Below are 26,471 nucleotides of genomic sequence, written 5' to 3'. Positions count from 1 at the left end.
TTCTCTGTTCGGCTTAGTTTTTTAGGATCTTTGCTGTGGAGGGACGGCGTGGTGCTTCTGCCTAGAGTGCCATTTTGCTGGAACTCTAGCCTGCCACCTATTTTTGTAAATTAAGTTTTATTGGAACACAGTTGTGCTCATTCATTTTCATTTTGTCTGTGATTGTTTTAGTTCTATAACGGTAGAGTTAAATAGTTTTGACAGAGACTGTATGGCCTGCAAAGTCTAAAATATTTATCATCTGGCCCTTCACAGAAAAAAATTTGCCAATGCCTGCTCTAGACCAAAATTGCCCAAGAGAAATATAATAACCAAAGCACACATGTAACTTTCTAGTAGCCACATAAAATAGTAAAATATAAATAGGTGAAATTAATTTTAATAATATATTATATTTAACTTGATATGCATTTCTTGTTGGCTGCTGTTAGTCTAGATTAGGAGTCTGCAAACTACAGCCCATGGGCCAAATCAAACCTGCCAACCCTTTAATAAATATAAAAAATTATTAGTGAGATAGTAGAAAAATGCCTGTGTCTGACACACGTACTACAATACAACAATATTTTAATGCGATACAAGAGTTAAAGTAAATGTAGTCCTTCCAAAACAAAGGACTTTCCGAGGACTTTCCATTAAAGTTGTGTTTGGTGTAAAAACATTTTACACTGCTTTAGTTTTTAAATTTAAATAAATTAAAATTAAAAATTCAGTTCCTCTGGCTACTATGCAGAAGAAAGCCTTGGCAATCTGCTTCCATAAAGATTACATCCAAGAAAACCCTATGAAGCAGTTCTACTCCGTAACACCTGGAGTTGCCATGAGTCAGAATTGACTCAATGATAACAGAGTTTTTTTGGTTTGTTTGTTATGCTACTATTAAATAAAAAAAAAACAAAAACAAACAGAAGATAACAATTGACGACAAGGATGTGGAAAAATCGAACTCTTGTAAATTATTGGTGGAAATGTAAAATGGTGCATCTGCTGTGGAACCAGTTTGGCAGTTCCTCAGAAAGTTAAACATGGAATTACCATATGACCTAGCAATTTCACTCTTAGTTATATACCCAAAAGAATTGAAAGCAGGGACTGAAACAGATATTTGCCCACCAATATTCATTGCAGAATTATTCACAATAGCCAAAAGGTAGATACAACTCAAATCTCCATCAACAGATGCATAAACAAAATGTGGTACATACATACAATGAAATATTATTCAGCCATAAAGATAAATGAAATTCTGATACATGCTTCAAGATGTATGAATCTTGAAAACATTCTTCTATGTGAAATAAGCCAGACATGAAAGGAAAAATATTATATGATCCCACTTATATGAAATATCTAGAATAGACAAATGCATGGAGGCAGAAAGTAGATTAGTGGTTAACAGGGTCTGGGGATAAGGGGAAATGGGGAGCTTTTGCTTAATGGTGCTGAGTTTCTGTTTGGGGTGATGAAAAAGTTTTGAAAATGAACAGTGGTGAGGTTTGCACAACATTGTGAATGTAATTAATGTCACTGAATCATTGAATTATACATTTAAAAATAGTTAAAAGGGCAAATGTTTTTGTTATCTATATTTTACCACAATAAAAAATACAAATTAAAAAAAAGAAAAAAAAATCAGTTCCTCCATTACACTAACTACATTTCAAGTTACTATCATATTAGCACATAGGTAGTCAATAATCACCTTCCTTGAAGTCCCTGGGTGGTGCAAACGGTTAACATGCCCAGCTGCTAATGGAAAGGTTGGAAGTTCGAGTCTACTCAGAGGTGCCTCAGAAAAAAACTCTGGTTATCTACTTATGAAACATCAGCCATTGAAAACCGTATGGAGCACAGTTCTACTCTGACATGCATGGGAATGTCATGAGCCAGAGTTGACTCGATGGCAGCTAACACCACCACCACCACCATGTTGGAAGGTGCATGTCTGATCAATAACCCCTTTCTTGCATTATACTTATAACACCCCCCTGCCACACACACACGCCTGACCATTTTCTATGTGGTTCCATTCATATGCAAGGTAATATTCAAACTGGGAGGGAAGAATTTTTGAAGAGAAGCAGGACAGAGGTAATGAGAGAAATAAAAAGGGAGATGGCTATCCCCAGGTCCGCTGGACAGTTCTGTGCCCCTGAGGAGAAAGAGGTAGAGATAGAGGCTGAGGAAACTACTCACGAGGCTCTGTATGACTTTGGGCCCAAGCGAAGATGCTTTCTGGCTCAAGTGACAAAATGTCACCCCTGCCCCCACCATACCTCCTGCCTCTGTCCAGAGTCCAGATTGCTCTGGTGCCTGAGGACTGAAGGCCTTGAGGCCATCCAGGTGGTAGCAAGAGTGAAGCTTCTCCCAGCAGCTTTAAGAGTGGTGATAAACATGCCCAAGGATAGGAAAGCCATGTCAGCTAGCTGCTCCTTTCTTCTCAGGCTCAACTTGTTTGGCAAACTGAATCCAGCCTTCTTCCCACAGAAGCAGAGTCCCAGATCCCCTGCTACCCCTCCTTTATTTTCCTGTCAGTGGTCCCTCCCAGCTCCAAGGGACGCTGGAGCAACACCCTAGAGCCACCTACTCCCTCATCCCCGGACCTTGGTCGTGGCTGGCCAGCTCACTTCACCCCTCAGGTCTCCACTCCCACAGCAGCAGAATTGATCACAGAATTGGGGAACCACAGAGCAAGCTGGTAATTGCCCTGTGCTTCCCAAAGTGGGGAGTATGTACTGCTGGTGGGTCTATCTGTGTGGTCTCAGGTATGTTTTATAATCTCTCCGTGCTTCAGTTTCCTCATCTGTAAAATGGGTATAATAAATACCTATCTCACAAAGTTACTGCAAAGGTGAATTCGTACATGCACAATGCTTAGGCAAGGGCTTGGTAAATCAGAAGTTAAACATTTGCTAGCTATTGTTGTTATCACTGTTATGCTGACAAATGTTAGCATTTACTTGATAGTTATGTGTTTATTTGGAGCCCTGGTTGCGCAGTGGTTAAGAGCTCTGCTGCTAACCAAAAGGTCGGGAGTTCAAATCCACCAGCTGCTCCTTGGAAACCCTACAGAGCAGTTCTACTCTGTCCTACAGGGCTGCTATGAGTGGGAATCGACTTGATGGCAATGGGGTTTTTTTTTTTTTTTTTTTTTTTTTTTTTGGGCAGGGGTTGGTTTATGTGTTTATTTTAATGTGAATTAGAGAAAAATATAATCAAACTCATGATTTTGCAGACCTTAAAGTTTAGGTTAAAGCTGAGTTAAAAAAAAATAAACAGTAAATCAATTAAAACATATTTAAATAAGAATTAATATAGGTGATGGGCTGGTGTGGCAGGAGTTATGAAGGTGGAACACGACTGACTATTCGCAGAATATCAGTGTAGCCCAAACCCTTTGGTTTACTGAAGAGTAAACCCCAAACAGGAAGTGAAGCGCTGGGACCTTGGCCAGCAATGCTGTCACTGGCTGGGTTCATCCAGGCCTTTCTTCACCCAGCGCCCAGCCCACACGCTGTCCTCCCATCATGCTGCCTGGGTAAGTGACTCATTAAGGCCTCATTTGAGTAAGTACACGTGAAAGAAGTTTATGAATATGAGGCTTCTCACCAGACAGAATCACCTGTGACACACAGGTCAAATCCCATGCCATATACAACAAAATCATCCCATGGAGTGAAAGCAAGGTCTAGTGCTATTTTCTGATTCCACGGTCAGAGGCAACTGGTGGAAGGCCCTCTCTGGCTCCGCCACTTCCTAACTGTGTGACCCTGGACATGTTACTTAACCTCCCTGTGCATCTGTTTTCATATCTGCAAGATAAGGTAAAAGGCAATAGGCCTGGAGCATAGTAGGTGTTTGGTAAAATTGAGTTTCCTTTTTTCCTTCCTCCAAGAACAAGAGCAAACATCCCCTGCCAAACACACTCACCCACTGGCCATGGGAGAATCATCTATAGTTTGAAAATCCTTTATCTTGGAGTTCACTGCCTGACTACAAAATCTGCAGCAGCTCTGTTTCTTACTCACAGCAAGTTTCCAGGCGTCAACTTGCTTTTGGAGACTTCACAACGTGGCCTTGTCCCATCAAGCCAACTCCATCTTCCTAATCCCCAACACCCATCTTCCATCAGTAAGTCTCATGCTCCACCACGGCCCCGTGAGCAAGATGCACCCATTCTGACACCAGAGCCCTCCATTCTCTCCCCACACCAGTCCTCTGGGTGATCTAAAAACCCAGCTCTGTATGTCTACCCATGATTCGTTTCCTGTAGAATAAAGTCCGAACTCTTCCCTACCAAGGTTTTCACGATCCCTCATAGTCTGGCCATCCTACTTCTCAGAATTCATTCTTAACTCTCTCCTCATCACACACATTTGTGCACGTGCACACACACACACACACACATACAGAGTCCACACTCAAGCCAGTCACATCTACTCGCTCTTCCCCCAATAGCCTGTGTTCCTTCACACATCCATACCCCTGTGCCTGCTATTACTTTTCCCTGAAACGCCCTACTCCCAGTCTTTGCTAGGACACTGCCTTCTGACTCTTTAAGCCCTTGTCTGGCTGAAATGGGGCCCTTTGTTTTGCAAACTCCCACCTCCCCTCATTCCTGGCAGCCAGGTGACTAAGTCCTGGCCAATATGATGCAAGTGTAAATCATTGGGTGGAACTACCAAAAAGGCGTGCATGGCCCTTCTGCCCTTTCCCTTTCCTCTCGTTCATTTACATAAAGTGGATGCGGTGGCTGGTTCTTCAAGTCATTCAGCATGGAAGCCACACTCTATAGATGGAAGCCACATTCTATTGACAGAGGGTCAGAAAGAGAGAAGCCTGGGATGCTACTGATATCATAGAGCTACAATATGTCAACCCTAGGCTGTCTACCTTTGGCTCTTTTATGACAAAGGAAAATAAATTCTTGTATGTTTAAATCCCCACCCCCTAAAAAAACCCATTGCCATCGAGTCAATTCCAACTCATAGCGACCCTACAGGACAGAGGAGAACTGCCCCACAGGGTTTCCAAGGAGCAGCTGGTGGATTCGAACTGCTGACCTTTTGGTTAGCAGCCAAGCTCTCCACCACTGTGCCACCAGGGCTCCTTATATGTTTAAACCACTGTTATTTTAGTTTGTTGTTGTTATATGCAGAAAATCCAATAATCCTACTCCATATAACAGGCAGACAAGCCATTTCCTACTTATTTCTCCACCCACACATTTCCTCTCCCCTGTCCCAAACCCCTTGCTCTAAACCTACTAATGTATATATAGTTCCCTCAGCGCATCATGCTTTTCTCAGGCTTCACACCCTCTGCTTTCTCCTCCATTCCCCTCCTCTGGCCAGCTTTCCAGACTCAGCATAAGGGACATCTCCTCTAGGAGCTTTCCAGACACACTCTCTGCACCCCCACCAGGCAGAAGTGACATTCCTCCTGCTCTGCAGGCCACGCCACCAAACTTCCATCATTGTACCTCTAACACGTCACCATTGACTTGTGAGTCTGCACCTCCAGGTCCTGGGCTGCTTGAGGCAGGAGCTGTGCCATTCATCTTTGTCCCCAGCATCTAGCCCAGGACCTGTCAACACTTGGCATAATGAAGCTGTTCGGGGAACATTCTATTGAGAGAGCAGCTCCATGTGCTTGGATCTGGGAGTCTGGCCCAGGAGGCAGGGCTGTAAGAAGAGGACGGGGACTCCTGTAGGGCTGCAGGGCAGGCCGTACCCCAGGAGGCCCCAGGAATTGTCTGTTGAGTGGATGAAAGAATGTGTGACTCATTCTCCCGTCCAGCTTCCCTAGTGTCACAGAAACCTTCTTCTAGGTCTCTGACTTCCGCCAGCCTTGGCCCTGTCTGTTGCCATCTGCCCCTCTCCAGTCCCCTTCCCCTGCTGTACTGAGCAGGCATTCCAGCTGAGAAGCAGGAGGCTCGCAAAGTGAAGGGGAAAACACCCAGCTACTGATGCCCTGAAACCTGCCCTCCTGCAGCCACAAACTGCCAAGGCTTGTGGAAACAGCTGCTGCAAAAAAAAATCAGCGAGCAGGGGAAGGTGAGCAGCCTTGCAGAGCCTGCCTGGCTGGGGCCTTCCCTCCAGCAATGACCTTGGCTTAGAGAGAAAGGACACCTTCCATGGTGAGTCAAACATGCACCAGGGCAGTGGCCCTCAAGCTGCACCGCATACACGGAAGATCTCTGGACAGAAATAGAGAACGAGGAGAACCAGAACTGCTTAGGAAAAATGAAACATAACTTAAAAGTAGGTGCGTTTGAATGCATTTCTTGCATCCCTTGGAGTCCTGCAGGGATAGAAATGTGTTCCCGAAGGAAAGGGAGGTGAACAGCGGGGAGAGCAAAGGTTTAGGGGAACCCAGACTCTGCCCTTCCAGATGTGAATGGCCACCAGATGGCACAACGATCAGACCATTACCCCAGAAGGCTAATGATGGCTAATGATGGGCGGGAATTATAGGGAGAAGGATTTCAGTTCAACCTAAGAAAGAATTTCCCAAGCATCCTAACTGGCCCAAACTGGAGTGAGCTGCCCTGGAAGTCTCCTGCCCTGTGTGCCTTGGAGCCAGAGGATGTGTCCAGAAACAGGTGTCACCAAGGGGCCTCCAGTTCTGGGAACTTAGGACTTGATGTCTTCTGGGGCTTCCCAGGGCATTTGTGCAGAATGCCAATCCCTCCTGGTATCTCAGCCAGTTTTCTGGGCTTCCTCTGCCTCATCATGGAGGCTCCCTGTCTGCAGAGTGGCCCTACTAGTGGCTCAAGTCTTGTGACTCTGGCTGCTTTAAAGGTCCTTCTCTTAATCTAGCTCATCTCACTCCTCTGCCCACCTCTTGGGCTTCAGCATCCCATGACTGGTGCCAAGAAAGTTCCTGTGGATGGCGTATACAGGGGCAGAGAAGCTGACCCACTGGAGAGACGCTTAGAGCAGGTGGGAGGAGACTGCGCTGTGGAAGGTAGGCCAGGGTGAGGAAGCTCAGTTGCCAATTTCAGTTCCCACTCAGTCATAAGCATGCACACATGCATTCATTCAAAAAACCATAAAAACCAAACCCACTGCTGTCAAGTCAATTCCAACTCATAGTGACCCTATAGGACAGAGTAGAACTTCCCCATAGGGTTTCCAAGGAGTGCCTGGTAGATTCAAACTGCCGAACTCTTAACCACTACGCTACCAGGATTTCCACCAGTGCATTCATTAATTCACTAAATATATATTGAGTACCTTCTGTGTGCTAGGCACAATCCTGAGAATAAAGCAATGAAAAAAATAACGTGATTAAATAACTCTGAGGAAAACTGAGTTTACCGAAGTGGAACAGGTTTCTATCCTGCAGGACTCTTCAGAACCTCTACTATATTACTAGGCACTGTGACTCTGTTAGAGGGGGGTTAGCATATAGGCCCTTTGAGTGATGAACAACAGAATAGAAAATAAAGAAAATGTAGAAAAACATAAAGAAGAAAATAAAAATCACTTGTAAGCCACCACTCAGAAATTACTCTTAAAAACATTTGGGTGTTTGCCTTTTAAATATTTTTATATTTATATATATACTTTCCCCCTAAATTTATATCATTCTGTATATGTCTCCTTTTCTCACTTATTATATCATAAATATCTTTCCTTGTCATTGAGTAGTATTCTACAATACCACGTTTATTTGCTACCTGGTATGTCGTTGTATAGATATACCAGAACGTACATAACCAATGCCCACATTCTTGAATATTTGGATTGTTTCCAGTCCTTTACTCTTATAAACAATGTTGTGAAGAGCACAATTCTAGGTAATCCTTTCCCAAATCTGTGATTATTTTACTAAAGTTCTATGAGGGGAGTATGGGTGAAAACGTACAACTATTTGATATATACTGCCAAACCTCCCTTTGGAAATTCATAGCAACTTGTACTCTACCAACAGTTGTCCAGTGTGTCCAGCTCTCCACCACTACCCAACACTATGACTATTACTTCTTTATATATACAAATAAAAGTTTACCAATTTGACAGGTACAAATGGTATCTCATTATTGTAAGTTGCTTTTTTTTTTTATTAGTGAACATGAACTTTTTCATGTGTATTGGGCTTTTGTATTTCTTTTGTGCATTTCCTAGTTAAGCTGGGGAAGAATTGTTTAAAACATTTTTATTTTGAAATAATTGTAGATTTACAGAAAAATGGCAAAAATAGCACAAAGAGTCCCCATATACCCTTCACCCAGCTTCCCTTAATGCCAACACCTTACATAAATAAGATGCAGTTATTAAAACTAAGAAACTGACATAAAAAAAACCCAAACTCATTGCCGTCGAGTCAATTCTGACTCTTAGCAACCGTCTAGGACACAGTAGAACTGCCCCACATGGTTTCCAAGGATTCAAACTGCCAACCTTTTAGTTAGCAGCCAAACACTTAACCACTGTGCCACCAGGGCTCTGAAATTGCAATAGGTACAATACTATCAAACTCCAGACTTTATTTGGGTTTCACCAGTTTTTCCACTAATGTCTTTTTTCTGTTCCAGGAACCAGTCCAGGATATCACTTTCATTAAGTTGTCATGTCTTCTTTCTCTCCTGTGATCTGTGAGAGTTTTTTAGTCTTTCCTTGTTTTTTATGATCATGATACTTTTGAACAGTACTGGTCAGGTAGTTTGTAGACTGCCCCTCAGTTTGAGTCTGTGATGGTTTCTCATGATTAGACTGAGGTGATGGGTTTTGGGAAAGCATACCACAGAGGTGAAGTATCTTCCTCCTCACATCGTATCTGGGGGTACCTGATATCCACGTGACTTATCACTGGTGATGCTAACCTTAGTCACTTGGCTAAGGTGGTGTCTGCATGTTTCTTCTCCGTGAAGTTACTGTTTTTCCCTTTCTATACTCTATTCTTTGAAAACAAGTCAGTAAGTCCAGTCCACGCTCAAGGGGAGGTGAATTAAGCTCACCTGCTGGAGGACAAGTAAACAAACAAAAAAATCAACCCAGTTGCCGTCAAGTGAATTCTGATTCATGGAGACCTCACGTGTATCAGACTAGAACTGTGCTCAGTATGGTTTCTAGTGGCTGATTTTTGGAAATATATCACCAGCCCTTTCTTCCAGGGCACTGCTACTAACCTTTTGGTTAGCAGCTGAGCTCGTTAACTGCACCACCCAGGGACATCGTAGCTACATATATTATCTAGAATTCTTCAGTAAGGAAGATTTGTCCCTTCTTTCCTACTTATTTATTTATTCAATTGTTTATTCTTTTTTTTAAAAATTTTATTGTGCTGTACGTGAAAGTTTATAGTACAAATTAGTTTCTCATTCAAAAATTTATACACAAATTGTTTTGCGACATTGGTTGCAATCCCTGCAATGTGTCAGCACTCTCCCCCTTTCCCTTTACACCCCAGGTTCCCCGCATCCACTCTTCCAGTTTTTCTGTTCCTTCCTGCCTTCTTGTCTTTATTTTTGGGCAGGTGCTGCCCAGTTGGTCTCATATACTTGATTGAACTAAGAAGCATGCTCCTCACATGTGCTACTGTTTGTTTTATAGGCCTGTCTAAGCTTTGGCTGCAAGGTGGACTTCGAGAGTGGTTTCAGTTCTGAGTTAGCAGGGTACCCAGGGGACATAGCCTCAGGGGTTCCTCCAGTCACCATCAGACCAGTAAGTCTGGCCTCTTTTTTATGAATTTGAATTTTGTTCTACATTTTTCTCCCACCCTGTCCGGGACCCTGTATTGTGAACCCTGTCAGAGTGGTTGGTGGTGGTAGCCAGTCACCATCTAGTTCTTCTGGGCTCAGCTGATGGAGGCTGTTGCTCCATGTGGTCCATTAGTCCTTCGGACTAATATTTTCCTTGTATCTTTGGTTTTCTTCATTCTCCTTTGTTCCAGATGAGATGGAACCAATAGATGTATCTAACACATGCATATACAGACATCTACATTATGTCTGTATTTATCTATATGTACATATATTAAAAATACATGAGTTCATACTAATATCCTGAGTCTCATCTAGTACCACAGGGTACATTCTAGCCTTTCTGGGGAAAAGAATTTTAACTCCCTAAAGCACTTCTGAACGCTCTGACATTTCCATTTCCACTTAATTCTTCTACATGACCAAAAAATCAAATCAAGGAGAGCATTGGTCTACTGTGGTTGACCCTAATGCCATGTACAGGAGCCCCAGCGCAGCCCCAGGACAGCCCAGCCCTGGTTACCAGGGGCCTGGAAGTGAGGCAGAGGATCGAGAAAAGACCCAAGCAGCCCAGTGTGGAGGTCAAATTCCAGCTCAGCCACTAACCTTGCCTTCTGACAAATTCTTTTCCTGTGAAAGTAGGAACTAAATGAGATAACTAGTATTCTGTGGTACACAGAAAACACTCAATTAGTGTTGGCTGAGTAAATGAGTGAGTGAGTGAAGAGGCGAGTTTGGCACATGCTGTGGCCTCTCCCTAGTTCAACTCCATGCTCCGTTCCTTACTATCTTGGGCAGGTACTTTAACCTCACTGGGCCTCACCATTTTTTTTTTTTTTCTTCTTAGTACTTTTCTGTATTTTCTAATTTTTCTTCAAGAAATATGTTATTTTGCAATTAATTTAAGAAAAAAAAAGCACATACCAAACTCTTCCCTAAAGTTAGAATTAGTAAGTGCTTCAGAGGCTTACAACAACATAGGCTTTTACTGAACACCAGATGTACCCATGTGGGTGAAAACACAAATAAGCTATGACTGCTTCGTAAATAAGGAGACCTGATGGTACAGTGGTTAAGCGCTTGGCTGCTAACTGAAAGGTCAGCAATTTGAACCCACCAGTTGCTGTGCAGGAGAAAGGTGTGCTAGTCTGCTTCCATAAAGAGTACAGCCTTAGAAACCTTATGGGGCAGTTCTACTCTGTCCTGCAGGGTTGTTATGAGTCAGAATCAACTCAATGGCAATGGGCTTGGGTTTTTTTGCTTCGTATACAGTAGGTGTTCAATAGGTGTTGGTTTCCTTCCTCTTTCCTTTGTCTCTCCTGCCAATCCTTCCAGAAGCATAAAAAGCTTTCTTCTCCCTTTTCCTCCTCCTGGTGTGAGCAGCGATAGCCATAGCAAAAAAGTCACTATCAACTGAGACTCAGAGTCCCCCCTACACAATTCCTGTGATAGAGGCTCCTGGTAGGAATATTCACGAAGTGCTTGGAGCACCCACTATCAGCACCCACACCTGGGTGAACATGTCTCCCAGATGGCTAACAGGCCTGAGCTAAGGCTCCAGGCTCCCCTTGCTCATTTTTAACCACGGCCCAGCTATGGTGCTCTCCCCTGAGTCCTCATTATCTGCACTGGAAACCACAGGTCACAGTGTTGGCAGCCTCACAGCCAGCAAAGCAAAGCACTCTGAGCTCGGGGCTATAAGTCTCCATCTCAGCAGTCCTGGCTTAAATTCTCTGTTTCTGCCCAAAATGAATTCCTCTGGGAAACTTTTCCCATCCCCTCTTCTGAGAGAAGGGAGGAAAGAGAATTTTTAAAAATTTATGCTTATTTTCATTTTAAAAAAATTAAAAAGCATTTCCAGTAAGGAAGAAGGGAGACGTCTTGCACTTCTAGAACTAAGAAAGCAGAGATGTTCAGTCATGAGAGCAAAGGTCACAAATCTGGGAAAACTTACCATTTTCAGCAAAAACCAAAGGGAACTGAGGGCTTGTCATGAAAGCAAAACTAGAAACAGGTGAAATACTTGAGTTGGTTAAAAAAAAATTAGTTTGTTAGAGAACTCTCTTTCCACCTGAGCTACACTTCTTTCCAGTGGATATACAACAAAACCCTCCTCTTCTGCCCATGCCCTTTTCAAAACAAAGTGCTTTACTCTTGTAACATCCTGTAGGGCTGGGCTATGTCTGCTCTGTGTTTGGTATGGAGAAATTTCTCCCTTTCTATCCCCACAGACAAACAGCACTTAGCATCTCTCACCTGGAGCATTACATCAGCCTTCCAGCTGGTCTCCTGGCCTTGTTTTCTTTACTGCAGGATTTCTCAGAGCAGTCAATATCTTAACAGCTTTCTAGGAGGGAAATATATAATAATATACATCATTTCACAAACTTATTTGGCCATGGAATCCTTTATTCGAGAGACATTTATTAACATCTCTCAGGCCACACAGGTTCCAGGAACCCAGTTTGGAAAGCTCTGGCCTATGGGCTAGGACACCAACTCTTAGTAGGCACTTGAGGCCTTCCATTGTCCTGCTTCTGCCTCCCTTTCCAGCCTCATCTTCTGCCTTCCTCCCATACTCTTCCCAGCACTTAGTCTGGAACTATCTGAGGTTCCCTAAACCTGCTGTCTTATTTCAAGCCTCAGGGCCCTTGCATATGCTGTTCCATCAGTCTGAAGTGCTTTTGCCTACTTGTTGTCTGGGGTCGACACTGCCAACTCTGTGAAAACGTCCCCAGCTCCCTCAGACTGACATAGACACAGCAGCCTTGCTGCTCCTGCAGCACTTGGCCCCTGGCCTGTTAGCACTTCTCTGGACTCTAAAAGTGTGTTTTGACCCATGAGCTCTTTGACTTGGTTCTTGCTCACTCCTGGCCTAACTGTTCAGCCTCCCACCGATTCCATGAGACGCATGTCCCTTTAATACATTTCTTTTTTTATTTTTTAAGTTAGCAAGAATTAGTTTCTGTTGTTCGTGATTTAAAAAAAAAAAAAAAGAAAGCCTCATAACTTCTAAGATGAGTTTTAAAACATTTTTAGTCCAAGAAGAACATACTGAAAATGATTTAAAAAAACATTCAGGTCTATTTTCACAGGGGGATCAATGCTCAGAGGACTCCAGGAAAAAGTTCAGCATGGCCTGAGTGATGCCTAAAGAACTGCACACAGCCGTGCCGTGACGGTGACGCTGAGGAAGCCCTCTGGGAAGTCAGGGGCTGTGCACCCGCACGTGATTACTCCTGTTAACCAAGAAGGTGAGTGCCCACATTCCTTAGAACCTGCTATCACCAGCTCACTCTGCAAGCTGCCTCCTCCTGAGCTTTGGGGCAGACAGGGACCAAAGAATCCATTCCTGAACTTCTCGACCACCCCAAATTCAGAAGGTCTCCTTAGAAGCCATTTCACAAAGGTTTCCAGAAGGAAGATTTTTTACCTCTCAAAGCCAACAAAGGAGAGTGTAGTAGATCACTGTTAAACAGCCCCAGGCCCTTTGCAATACGACCTTGTCACTCCTTTCATCATCCTTCACGTGTATGTTGTTGCTCTTGTTCTTAGGTGCCATCAAGAGGATTTTGACTCTTAGTGACCCCATGGGACAGAGTTGAACTGCCTCATAGGGCTTTCTAGGCTGTAATCTTTACAGGAGCAGATCACCAGGTCTTTCTCCCATGAAGCCACCGGGTGAGTTTGAACTGCCAACCTTTCAGTTAGCAGCCAAGCGCTGAACGGTTTTGCCACCATGGCTCCTTACATGCAAAATGTTGAATTGTTAAATGTTGTGTTATATATATATTTACAACAATAAAAAAGAAAATCCTATGGAGCACAGTTCTATTCTGACACACACGGGGTCGCCATGAATTGGAATTGACTCAATGGCAACTGGTGGTGGTGGAGGACTTTTGGGTGACTCCAAAGCTGAATCTCAAGCCAAGATGTCTTTTCTGGGCTTCGTCTGATAATTTACAGCCACATTTATGGATAGTACCTGGAGTCCTATGGACTTTGCCTCTCATCATGTCTAAAATCGAACTCTCCTGGAATGTTACCTCTCAATCTTTTCTTGTGTTCTCTGTCTTGTTAATGGCATGACCCCAGTAATCCATGACTAAAGACCTATTTTTACTGGGAAAAAAAAAAAAAGAATTAAAATCTGTTTCCCCTCCCCTTAAATCTGGCTGGCTTTGACTTCTGACTTTTGCTTTAGCCCACAGAATGTAATAGAAGTGACACTCTGCTAGTTCTGACCTAGATTTTAAGAGGCCCAGCAGCCTCTGCTTTTACACTCTTGCAACCCTGAGACCACCATGCCATAAAGAAGCTAGCTCTGGCCTACTGGAGGATGACAGGTCACATGGAGGAGAACTGAGGTCCTCCAGCCAAGAGCCAGCACATAGACCCTAGGCATGTGAGTGAGGGTCTCTGGGGCCTTCCAGCCCAGCACAGCCACCAACTGAACGCAGTCATGTGAGTGAATCCAGTCAAGACCAGCAGAGAGCTGCCCAGCCATAATTGTAAGAAATAATAAATCACTGTTGATTTAAGCTACTAAGTTTTAGGATAGTTTGTTATGCAGCAATAGATAAGAGAAAGGAAAGCCCAGAACCCAGCAGGCAGCTCAAGTGTGACCAGCTATGGGCGCTTGGGGGAGAAGATGCAAAAGCATGGCTGGTGCCCCTTTCACAAAATCTGCAAAATGCCTGGGTATCAGGGACCTGAGCAATGAGATGCTTTCTACACAAAGAGATGACAGGCCCAGGGAGAGATGGTGGGTTTGAGCTAAGAGCACACCCTTCCCTGCCTCTCCCATAATGTTCCAGCCACGGCCTACTCTGAGATAAAGGAAGGAATTAACCACCTACCTACCTATCTTCCCTCTCTCCCTTTATTCTACATTATCAGGCTCTCCACCACAACCGTGGGGAGGACAAACTATCATTAATGCTATCTTCACACTCAAGGAGTTTACAATTAGCAAGTGGAGTTAAGTAAAGTCACAAAGAACTTAAAAGCAGGTACAATGGTGGTAGGTCAGAAGAGAGGCGGTATAACTGAAAGCCTATTAGTCTTGGAGGAAGGAGAAGATGCAAGGCTTCTTGGCAGAGGGTCATCATGTTGAGCCTCTGAGGAAGGGATGTCTTCAGCAGAAAGAGGTGGGGCGGGGTTGTTATCCAAGGTAGAGGGAATGGGAAGGAGGAGGCAAAGTATGAGAGCAAAAGTCAGACAGCAAAAGCCCCCGCACCTCCATCCATCTCCTCAGCTAATTCTTCCCCTCAAGCTGATCTCCTGTCATCCCCTCTCCAAGGTCCATCAAGGTGATGCCATCTAGGCTGATGGTTTTTCTTATCCCTCTAGCCCACCCTGTACCTAGTCCTTGGTTGGATTAATCTGAAAAACTAATCATTTGAGAAGAGCTTATAAGACTAGCGAATGCTCCCAGGTAGTGGTCCCCAGTCTTGGGAGCCTTAAACAGAACTCCTGCAGGAGATTGGAGATACTTCTAGCATCTGTTAATTGAGAATATACATGTGTGAAAATAGATTTAGATTTGTTTGCCTTACAATAATGCCCTCAGGGGTCCAAGAGCAGGTTTAAAACCACTGATCAAAGGGAATAACCATCCAATAAAACGCACCCATATTTTCTGAAGGGCCTTCATTGTTTCAACCCAAAAAGACAATGGTGGAAGTTATTGGCTCTGGAATGGGCATGTGAAAGAGTGATGGGGGGAGCAGAGCCCTAAGACCCAGAGGTCCAGCTGGGACATCACCATCTGGCTTCTCTTAGAAAGGCAGCATTTGCAAAACTAAACCCCATGGTGGGCTAGGCTGGGCTTCCTTGTTACGAGTTCAAACTCTGTCAGATGCCAGACTGATGTCACTTTCCTGACAGTTCAGACAGCATCCAATGCAGTTTGGAAGACCAGTGGGCTAGAAACCACTAATTAACTAACTTTCTGACTCTGCTAGCTGTGTGAGATTCTGCAAGCTGTTTTGCCTCTATGAGCTTCACTAAAAGGGGGGGAGGGCTGGGATAGGAGGGGAATGTTGAACTTGCTCCCCAAGGCGTCATCAAAGAGCCAACAATCTGAGCAAATGACCTTAGTTGATTTAATCTTTCTGAGCCTCAGGCTTCTTATCTGTAAAATAGGAATAATATGTAAGGATTAAGTGACATATAAGTTGTGAAGATGACAGCCACATAGCAAGTACCAATTAATGTGAGTTATTCTCTCTTCCTCCTTCACACCCTTCCAATAATAAACGGCTTTTTCTTCCAAGTCCTGTGCTCATGCTCTTACTGAGTCTCTAATCCGACCCTTGAGTGGGAAACGTCCCCTCTTTGTGACATGGAGCTAGTCTTGCCAGAGAGGGGCACTGCAAACATGAGTGTGGTGACTTCAAATACACTAGGGTGTCCCGGGGAGCAGCTGGCAGGGTGCCCCTACTCCTTGCCCCAGGAAATCCTGGGTTCCTCTTTGGCCTCCGCCCAGAAAGGAACTGACCCAAGGCAGAAGGACAGACCTTGGCTGGTGAAGCCGCCTCCTTTTAGGCCAGGCCGGAGCCAGGGCAGGCACAGACAGTGACAACCACCCATTTTGCAACAAACAGGAAACCAGTTTACCAGCCTCAAAAATAGAACAGACAAAAACCCCAAAATGTGAGGCTCGGACAGTGGGGCCGCTCGGGTTTCTCAGATTGCTTCCTGGCAGCCAGCAGAATATATGTGTTGTCATTTTGCTACATATGAGAAGCAGTCTTGCAATGTCATTATAAAGGTGAGCAGTCTCTGAGGGCCAGGATCAGGAGGTAGCCCGGCCAGTCTGGCTTCCTGCACTGCCAAGGCCCTACCTTCTCAGTCTCCAACCCAGCTACAGATGGTTCCAACCACAAGGGCCACAAAAGCCTTGACCCCTGTCTCGTCCCAACTCTAAACAGAGCTGGCTCTGGCACGTCTGCCAAGCGGGTCCTCCACACCCCCACATTGCCCTTCCTGTGCCCCACCCCACAGACCGCCTCCACAGGTACCCTGAAGCCCTGCTGGGTGGCCCCTATCCAAGAAGCATGCCAACTCCTGATAAAAATGCAGAGCTGGGCTCATGCTGTTCCCTCTGTCAAGAACACTGTTCTCTGCCTGAATATAGAGAACATGTCTGTAAACCATTTCAAATATTTATTTGGAATAAGGTAGGGTATACGCGGAGTTGCTGGGTGGTGCCAAAGGTTAACGAGCTCAGCTCTTAACTGAATGAGATTATCGCAGTGATGTTGCTAAGGATGCTGTTGTCTACTATGTCACACAGAGTCCCCTTGTTGAGGGGTCATGGGGACAATGTGACTTAGCCCCAGGGAAACTGTGCATATCCTGAGCACCTGATTTGTTTTCATTCTATGGCACAAGGACTGGGAACTGCCAACCTGACCGTGCTCCCTTTTTGTTTTCATTACTAAGAAGCTTAGTGCCAAGTTTGTTAATCACCACCAGTGGTTTTATGTACTAACCTGCCCCATGACTTTATTTTACTTTCTTTCCCTTATTTTCCTTTTGCTTGAGTTCCTCATTATGTTTATTTTATCCTCATGTAGAATGTCTGTAAATCATTCCAAATATTTGGAATCAGGTAGGGTATACATGGAGTCCCTGAGTGGTGCAAACAGTTAACATGCTTAGCTGCTAATTTAAAGGTTGGAGGTTCAAGTCCACCCAGAGGCACCTTGAAAGAAAGGCCTGGAGCTCTATTTCTGAAAAATCACCCACTGAAAACCCTATGGGGCACAGTTCTACTCTGACATATAAGGGGTCACCATGAGGCAGAATCAACTTGATGGCAACTGGTTTTAGGGTAAAACCCAAAAAACCCATTGCCATCGAGTCGATTCCAACTCATAGCAACCCTGAGGACAGAGTAGTACTGCTCCATAGGGTTTCCAAGGAGTGACTGGTGGATTCAAACTGCCGACCCTTAGATTAGTAGCTGAGTTCTTAACCACTGTGCCACGAGGGCTCCGGTTTATTAGAGCAAGCAACTCCTACTTAGTCTATAAAACCCACTTCAAGTGTTTCCACCTCTGATTTCTCCTTGATCCTTCCACACAAGTGGGGCTTCCCTCCCCGATGGTCCCACAGCCTCTATCTGTGTCTTCCTGGATTAGCATTTACTCATGGTTTGTATTTTATCCATTTTTGTACCTCTTTCTGCCATCAGATTAGAAGGTCCTGAGTGAAAGGGTACCATTTGCTGAATGTCCACCCTCTGCTTAGCTTTATACCCAGTGCTCCACATATGTCAGCTTATTTAATCCTCAAGACAACCCTGCCAGGTAAAGATGACTGTCCCCATTTTATAGCTAACAAAACTGAGGCTCAACAACGCTAGGTGCCTCATACAAGTTCACATGCTAGTAAGTGGCAGAACTGGCACTAAACCCTGGTGTCCTAATCTAGCCTTGGGCTCATCTCCCTAAGGTGACCCAATGTATGAAAAAGAGCTTTCACATGAAACAGAGGAAGAAAAAGAGAAAGAGGGAAAGAAATTAGATTTTTCTTAGATTATCAAATAATTTATTACAGACATCAAACTGATTTATAAAAATCCATTCTCTGCAACTGTCCAAAACACCTTAGCTGCATTTAATTGTGATGTCCTCATGGTTACCCTCCAGTAGGTAGGTGGAACAAATAGATTAGAGAATTTAACTAATCATATCCTTGACTGTTTTGAAGCACCCCCTCTCCCCCACAACACACACACACACACACACATTTTGAAATTCTAGGAGGTGGTTACAGCATAAAACGAACCAGATGACAAGAGTTAATTCTGTAGGAAGATTCCAGAAGAAAGCAAGACCAATTTCCCTTGTAAGTGCACATGAACCATGAAGTCATTCATTCTTCAGTCCTATACTGTCCAGACAAATAAATTACACGACAGAAATTTAAATAATTAATGTTCTAATTGGGAACCTAGTTGATCTGAGGCCTTCAAATTAAAATGCCCACTGGATATACACCAGTGTACTTCCATCCAACTAGGGAGGCAGAACGACAGGGGGCTTAAGAGAGTCGGAGTCCAAATCCTGCCTCTGCCACTTACTGGCTGTGGGGCATTGGGCAAGTTCTGTAACCTGTCGCTAAGCCTGGGTTTCCACATGTGTAACCTGAGGATGATAACAGCACCATCTTCGAGGGTTGTTGTGAGGATGGGGCTGTCAGGAGGGATGCTCAATGAATCACTGCATCCCAGGCAAGAAGAAAGCGAGCCATGGGATCCAGACCTAGTGCTTTCTCATTGCAAAACAACAGCAAGAGTTGGGGAGATAAGGGAACACGGCATAAGATGCGAGTAGAAGGGAAGAAAAGGGTTTCTGAGTCACTTCTTCCACAAGAGCATTGCCTGTGTCTCCATGGATATCATCATCTCTTTCAAGGGTCTGACTTGTTTCTCTCTTAGACCAACTGATATCTTGTCTTCTTGGTGTGTGTGTGCGCACGTGCAATTCCTCTGTAAAGCTGAGAGCTCCAGGCACCCAGGTGCTGTGCCTGATCTACTCTGGAGTCCCTCTGGCATCTGACACATGGTTGAGATCAGTAAGTTCTTGTTGAGTGAATAAATGAAAGCAGCAGCAGCAATTATGTCAGTGTTGGTGAAAACAATATGCCTGGCAGAGTTCAAAGACTCTGGACCCTCGTGGCTATGAAGAGACTGAGGTCAGAAAGACTGGAGTGGAATTCCAGCTCAGCCACCCATCAGCCATGTGACTTGGGGTAACTTGCATATCCTCTCTGAGTCTCATCTTAAATTTGAGTACAAAACACATACCTGGCAGGGCAAAGCCCACAGCCCAGTGTCTGGCAGAGAGCAGGTACTTGATGAATTTGGTCTGGCCTATCTCCTGATATCCCTGTCCCATCTGCAGGACCCTGGGACAAGCTGTGTACCTCTTCTCTGGTCATCACCCAGGAGGGGTAACCAGGAGTGGCTGATGTCACCTGTCCCATTCTTGATTCCCAGACTCAATGCGGCAGGTTGAGCAGGCTGGACTGTTAACAGGAGTGTCCATCTCCCATCCTATGACAGGATCTCCCAAGCTTCATGTCAGCCCCACTCTCCACCTGTCCACGCCACCCGGGCTGCCAGAGCCACTTCTCTGAAACCCCAATCTCAGCCTGTCAGCCCTCGGCTTCACACCCACTCCAAAGTAGTCCAGGAGCCACTGGATGAACACCAAGGTTCTTCCCGACTGTACCCTGCTTATCCCTCCAGCTGCTCCTGCCATTTTGAATGACTTCCTAGGTCCAGTCAATCTGTTTTCTACCTCCCTGCCTTTGCCCATGCTGTTCCCTTCCCTTGGCATGCTTCTTCACGCTTCCTGCCCTGGTCTACTAGTGTCAACTGCTCGCCACTCAAGATTTAGCTCAAATGTTACCCCTTCTGGGCACCCTTATCTAACCATCCCCCAGGTCGTTATGAACCCACATCCACTCCTTCCTCTGTCAATCAGTGTGTCTTACACACACGTCTACATGAGTCTGTCTACAGTAGCACGTGGCACATTATACTGCTGATATTGATTCACTCACCTGCCTTCCCACTTCACTGAGCTTCCTCAAAGCAGAAACTCAACTTTATTCTTATCTGGGTCCCCAGCTCCTAGCACTAGGCCTGGCACACAGTAGGTATCCCCAAAATGTCAGTTCTCTTTGACCTTCCTGCTAGATAAAGCCTCTGGATCCTGCCCCCTTGCTCCCTTCCTGAAGGTGCCAAGAACTTCAGTCTCTCCCTCTCTTCTCCTGACAACCCCCCTGACTTTCCCACTAGGGTCCCCTTGCCCTAGAGCCCTAGACCAGCTGCTGTCCCCCAGAGATCACCTTCACGTCTCACCGTCTTCTTCTTGACAGCCTGGGGTGACAAAACCTCAGGATACCCAGCCAGCGTGACTGACCTGACTACACAGGGAGGGGACAGATGATCCAAAGATTTCCTCAGCATTGCCCTTTGCTCCTCTTCCCTTGTCCCCTCTATGAGAGGATGTCATGGTGATTAAGGCTGATTTGGAGGCCCACAGACCTGGAACTGAGCCCCTGCTATGCTATTTACCCTCTTTTGGACCTTGGGAAAAGGTTCCTGGGTAGTACAAATGGTTTCTGCTGGACTACTAACCTAAGGGTTGATGGTTCGAGCCCGCCCAGCAGTGATCTGCTTCTGTGAAGATTACAGCCAAGAAAATCCTATGGAGTGCAGCTCCACTCTGTAACACATGCAGTCACATGAGTCAGAATTGACTTGCCAGCAACAGGATTGGTTTTTGGTTTGAATGTTGGGAAAACAACCTACCCTCCGTAAGCCTCAGTTTCCTTATGTGTAAAATAGGTAAGAGCAGCACATGCCACTGAAGGTTGTAATAAGAATGTGAAGTGCTTACTCCAGGGCCTGGCACATAGCCAGGGTCAGTGAGGAGTAGTTGCTGTCATAGCAACATCATGAGTAAAAGCTGAGCAGGAAGGGACACCTCTGCACTTTCCTTCTCTACTACTTCAGCGGGGGAGGGGTCTCGGCAAGGACATAGATGAAACCAGGAAAGCCAACAGAATAGGCCTGATTCAGACTCCAGAGGGAAGGGACATCTCAGGAGACTCCAGCCAGGTGGAATCTACCAGCCTTACCTGCTTTCCCCAAGAAAAGTCAGCCAGACAGGACTCAGATTGTGATGTGAAGGCCACCTCCACCCTCACCCTCACCCCACGCACCCCACACCCTCAGAAGGATGGGATGAGTCACCATTAGGTCACTCAGTCAATGAGTGAGCAGCTGGGACTGCCAGGACTCATTTACTCTCTTCCTCCCGACCCATGTCACCTCTAGTCCTCCTCCCACTTCCTACCCCCACCATTTTCCTGTGCTCTTATGTGGGAGTGACATTGCCCACTGACATGTTTCAAAATGAAAAGTAGAGCACATTTAGTTCTCCTGTGGTAGAGGAAGGCTGAGCCGAGCAAAGAGCATGGCTCCCAGCTTCCAGAACCCTCCGCCATGCTGCTTCAGGACCAGCTGGCCCCTGCTCCTCATCCCAATACTTAGCAACCCTCCCCCCACCACCTACCAATACTTGCCAGACCTGTGCTAGATAATAAAGATAGGAAAAAGGGAGGGGAGGAAGGAGAGAAATACAAACATACATTGGCCCCGTGTTAGATCCCAGGAACTCAGAAGACATGAGAGAGGAAAGAAAATCAGAAATTCACATATATGAACCTCTCTGAAGTGTCAGGCCCCATGCTAGGTACAGGGGAGACGGGGATGGCAAGAGAGCGAGGGAGGGAGGGAGAAAAGCAACCTTCACAGAGACTCCATTATGATCCAGAACCATATCTGATCCCTACAATAACCCTGAGAGGTGGTTATTCCCATTTGTAAAGAAGAGAGCCTGGGGGCAGAAACGGGAGGTGGTTTCCTAGTGTCTCATATCTAGCAGGATGTAAGCCAGATGCAAATCCAGGTCTGCATATCTCCATCATGGCAGCAGACAGAGACACACGTGAAAGCAAATCACTGTAGCACAATATGAAAAAAGCTAATGCTGTCAGGTAAAAAGCATTGTGGGAAGTCACAAAAGGGCCAGTTAGCCCAGTCTGGGGAAGGAGGAGGATCAGGAAGGATTTCATGATAGTCATGATGTTTGGCCTGGGTCTTGAATGGTATCTGTATGGAAGCAGGACAGGAAGCCAAGGGGGTGTCCAGCAGGGGAGTGAGGGGTATTCAGCCAACGGTCAGTGTGAAGCTGTGGAGGAGGCACCCAACTGTCCCTGGTGTCTTCCCTTATAATTTGGACCCCAGAAGTCACTTCTGTGTCCAGATAATTACAGTGGTAACACCAACAATATATCAGACACTTATAGGCCATTTACTATGTACTAGGCACCGTCCTGAGCACTTTATAAACATTAGCCCACTTAATCTTCACAGTAACCCTGTGTGGTAACTACTGTTATCATCCCCATTTTACAGATAAAGAAACTAGGTCCAAAGAGGTTAAGCCACTTGTCCAAGGTACACATCACTGGTAAGTGGTGGGGCTGGTGTTCAAACCTTGGCAGGCAGGCTCCAGAGTCTCTTAACCACTCTGCTTGGCTGTCTCCACAGACTACAGACTGCCTTCTGGTTCCATAACAGCTTCAGCCTTGCTAGTCTTGTCCTCTCAACTAGACTATAAGCACCTTTTCAGCAGGGGCTGTATCCCATCCTCCTTCGGTGTGGAGTGGCTCATAGGCTGCCTTTGTAAAAAAATTAGACTGACGTCATGACCAGCAGATTCCAGTGGGAGAAAGCCCTGTCACAGTCCAGTTTGGGCTGGGAACCAACAATTTGTTGACTTAATCAGGCAGATGCAGAAAGGTGTTGTCATGGTGGCAAGGTTTCTATTCCAGGCAGCCAGGCCATAATTAAGTGTCCTGACCTGCACACCTCCAATTACTGCACAAGAGCTGGTTTCCTGAGCCTGTTAACTAGCAATTATAGAACCTTCCACTGAAGTTCCAAATACTTAGTAAAGGTCACTTCCTTTATTTATTTTTCAGATTTGGGAGTAGAAGTGGAAAGGGACTACTGCCCAAATTACAAGTGACATCCATTATTTAAAATAGTTTTATTCACATAGCCAGTATGGAGCCAGCTATGCAGTCCACATTCCTTTTAAGTTGTTGTTACAAGGGCTCTCACTTATGGAGCACCTACTATGTGCCAGGCACTACCACAGGGGCGTTGCGTGTGTTATATGATTTAATTCCTCCAGTAAATCAAGAGGTAGGTAGTATTATTTCCATTTTTATAGAGGACTACAGAAGAGTTAAGTAACCTTCCCAGGGTGACACAGCCACACCTAGAGGATTCAGGATTTACAGCCGGGTCTGTTTGCCTCCGAATGCCATGATCTTCCCATTAAACTAGGTGGTCTCAAGCTAAGAAACCCAGCTTGGGGTCCAGAACAGACCTGGCTGTAGGTCTCTTTCTGCTCTCTTCCAGCCTTGGGGATGGTTACCACGTTATGGCAATAACCCTTCACCACAGATGACTTAAATGGCTTTTTATATTGACAAGAGAGGCTTGGAACAACCAGAGGACAGCATGCCTCTGGAACAGAAACACTGGTGTCAAAGACACAGTTCATGTGCCACCATTCACTATATGATGCTCATGGCAGACATCACTAATCGATCATGACCATCTTTCCCACTGAACTCAGTTGCAGCCTCAGGCTCCTTCTTAATAAAGGTGATCCTTCCAATGGATTGAACTGGCCCAGGAGATAAAAATTACCTGCTCTCTCTGTCTGAGATATATGGTGACCATATTTCCTACATGCAAAATCGAGACGTGGTTTGACTGAGGATTATTTTCCTGATGTATGAATTTATTTATATTGTGTTTTACAAAAGCATAAGATAAAATCACATTCAATCATACATTTAACAAACCACTTTCAATGAACAGAATAAAAGTGCCTATAATCACTTGTCCTTGATAATCTAGGGCATATGATTGTGACAGTTGACCATGTTCACAGCCCCCAGACCTGCACAGAGAAGACAATAAATACATGGGGAACAAATGAACGGGAGGAGCACTGAAATTGAAGAAAAAGAGGAAGTGGAGGAGCCCTAGGGATAAACTCTGCTGACATCACCATCTCACCAGAGTCCAGACCTGGCTGGGATTTTGCTGAAGCTATAAATTATTTTTTTAAAAGTACTATGTTCCACAAAAGAAATACCCAAACAATACGACAATCTGATGGGAAGAGTATACATACACACACCAGATGCAGTCAGTCAGGCTTTACATCACATTTAATCACACTCCAGTGTTCAGGGCCAGAAGCCAAGGACAAATATTTCAAGCCCTATGTCTCACAGAGAGTCCCCTGGTCACCCATGAGAACTGGATTAATTGGGTAATCCACATACCCATGAGGCTGATATAGCGGAACTGCTACCAAGCTTGTCCCAGTTCTTTGGTTCTGCCTTCAGGCAGCAACAATCTTTCAATTTCTTATTTCAAATAACCAAGTCACCTCCACCAGAGAAGAAATGTTACCAAACACTTTTAATAAAGCAAAACTCCAAGAACACCCTTGTGACAGAGCCTACTGGTTGACTCCAGGATTGGTGCAAAGATCTCTCTTGGATACTGGGAAGACCCAATCCAGGGAGAGCACAGATGCCAAATCTCCATCCTGTGGCCATTTGCTCCCCATCCACCACCACCACCTCCCTGGGGCCTCCATCTGAGATGAGAGGCACCAATTTCTGCAATTGATGCCCACAGCACGTAGGAGCTGGCACCATGCTAATCCCTGAAGCAGGCTTCTGCTTCTTGCAGAACCAGTTGCCTCCCTCAGCTATACGGAGCTCTTTGGAGCTCTCCAAGGTACTGACCCTCAATCCTGGCTAAGCCAAAAAAAAGAAAGAAACAAAAACCTACTGCAGTTGAGTGGATTCCAACTCACAGCGGCCCTATAGGACAGAGTAGAACTGCCTTATAGAGTTTCCAAGGCTGTAATCTTTATGGAAGCAGACTGCCTCATCTGTCTCCTGCAGAACAGCTGGTGGGTTTGAACCACTGACTTTTCGGTTAGCAGCTGAGCGCTTAACCACTGTGCCACCAGGGCTCCTTCCCTAAAAACAGTGGTGAGTAGTGAATATTCAGTTTAATATATATGTATTTGTATACATATATTTGATATGGTTATATTCTTTAAAAAGAATTAATTCAAAGTAAATTTAACTTCACTGTAGTACTATGTGTATATCATAGGAAAAAAAGATCTATGTTTTTTCAAACATTCCCGATTTATATTGTTGTTATACTGCTGACTGCCATCGAGTCAGCCCCTGACTCATGGTGTCCCCTTGCACAATGGAACAAAACGCAGCCCAGTCCTGTGTCATCCCCATAATAAGTTGTGAATCAGACTGTTGTGATCTGTAGGGTTTTCACTGGCTGATTTTTGGAGATAGATCCCCAGGCCTTTCTTTCCAGTCCATCTTAGTCTGGAAGCTCTGCTGAAACCTGTTCAGCACCATAGCAACACGTAAGCCTCTACTGACAGACCAGTGGTGACTGCGCATGAGGTGCATTGGCCGGGAATCGAACTTCGGTCTCCATGAAAGGTGAGAATTCTACCACTGAACCACCACTGCCCTCACCTATTTATATAATCGGTCTTTTTGATAAGTCAGGAGGCCTGGGTGGCACATTGGACATGGGTTTGCCTCTATAGCCCCTAAAGCCTTTGATTTCACCAAGTTCTCACTCCCTTGGATTTTGTCTCTCCTATATCTTGGCCTTGTACACTTTCCAATCCCTCCCTATCAACTCCAGACTCTTAAATTGCCCCCTTTTCAGCCCTTCCAGAGCACTATCATTCTCTGTTGACCTGTTTATTGACCCACTGGTCTGAATCCTCTAAAGGCTGAATCCTTTTTTTGTTTCTGCTGCAGGGTCTGGCCCACAGAGGTCCTCGGTTAGTGTTTATTGGCTGTTGTTGTTGTTAGCTACCATCAAGTCAGCCCCCGAGTCATGGCGACCTCTTGCACAAGGAAGGGAATGCTGCCCAGTCTTCTGCCATCCCCATGATCTGTTGCAGATTGGACTGTTGTGATCCACAGGAATTCCAATGGCTGATTTTTAGAAATAGGCTGCCGGGCCATTCTTCCTAGTCTGTTTTAGTCTAGAAGCTCTGCTAAAACTTGCTCAGCATTG

The 26,471-nt window shown here is 45.1% G+C and overlaps 1 protein-coding gene across 1 annotated transcript in view; it reads right to left on the bottom strand.

Annotated features, from left to right (window-relative positions):
- HIVEP3 (HIVEP zinc finger 3) overlaps nucleotides 1–26,471 on the bottom strand; it is a 511,051-nt gene that overhangs the window by 335,573 nt on the left and 149,007 nt on the right. The window contains exon 3 of the mRNA XM_004372078.2: nucleotides 11,966–12,056. The gene's annotated coding sequence lies outside the window, so the exon portion shown is untranslated. The remainder of the gene's footprint in view (nucleotides 1–11,965; nucleotides 12,057–26,471) is intronic.

This window comes from Trichechus manatus, unplaced genomic scaffold, assembly GCF_000243295.1.
Source record: "Trichechus manatus latirostris isolate Lorelei unplaced genomic scaffold, TriManLat1.0 scaffold00015, whole genome shotgun sequence".
Classification (NCBI taxonomy): domain Eukaryota; kingdom Metazoa; phylum Chordata; class Mammalia; order Sirenia; family Trichechidae; genus Trichechus; species Trichechus manatus.
Note: the sequence above shows the minus strand (reverse complement) of the source record. Positions and strands in the feature narration are given on the sequence as shown.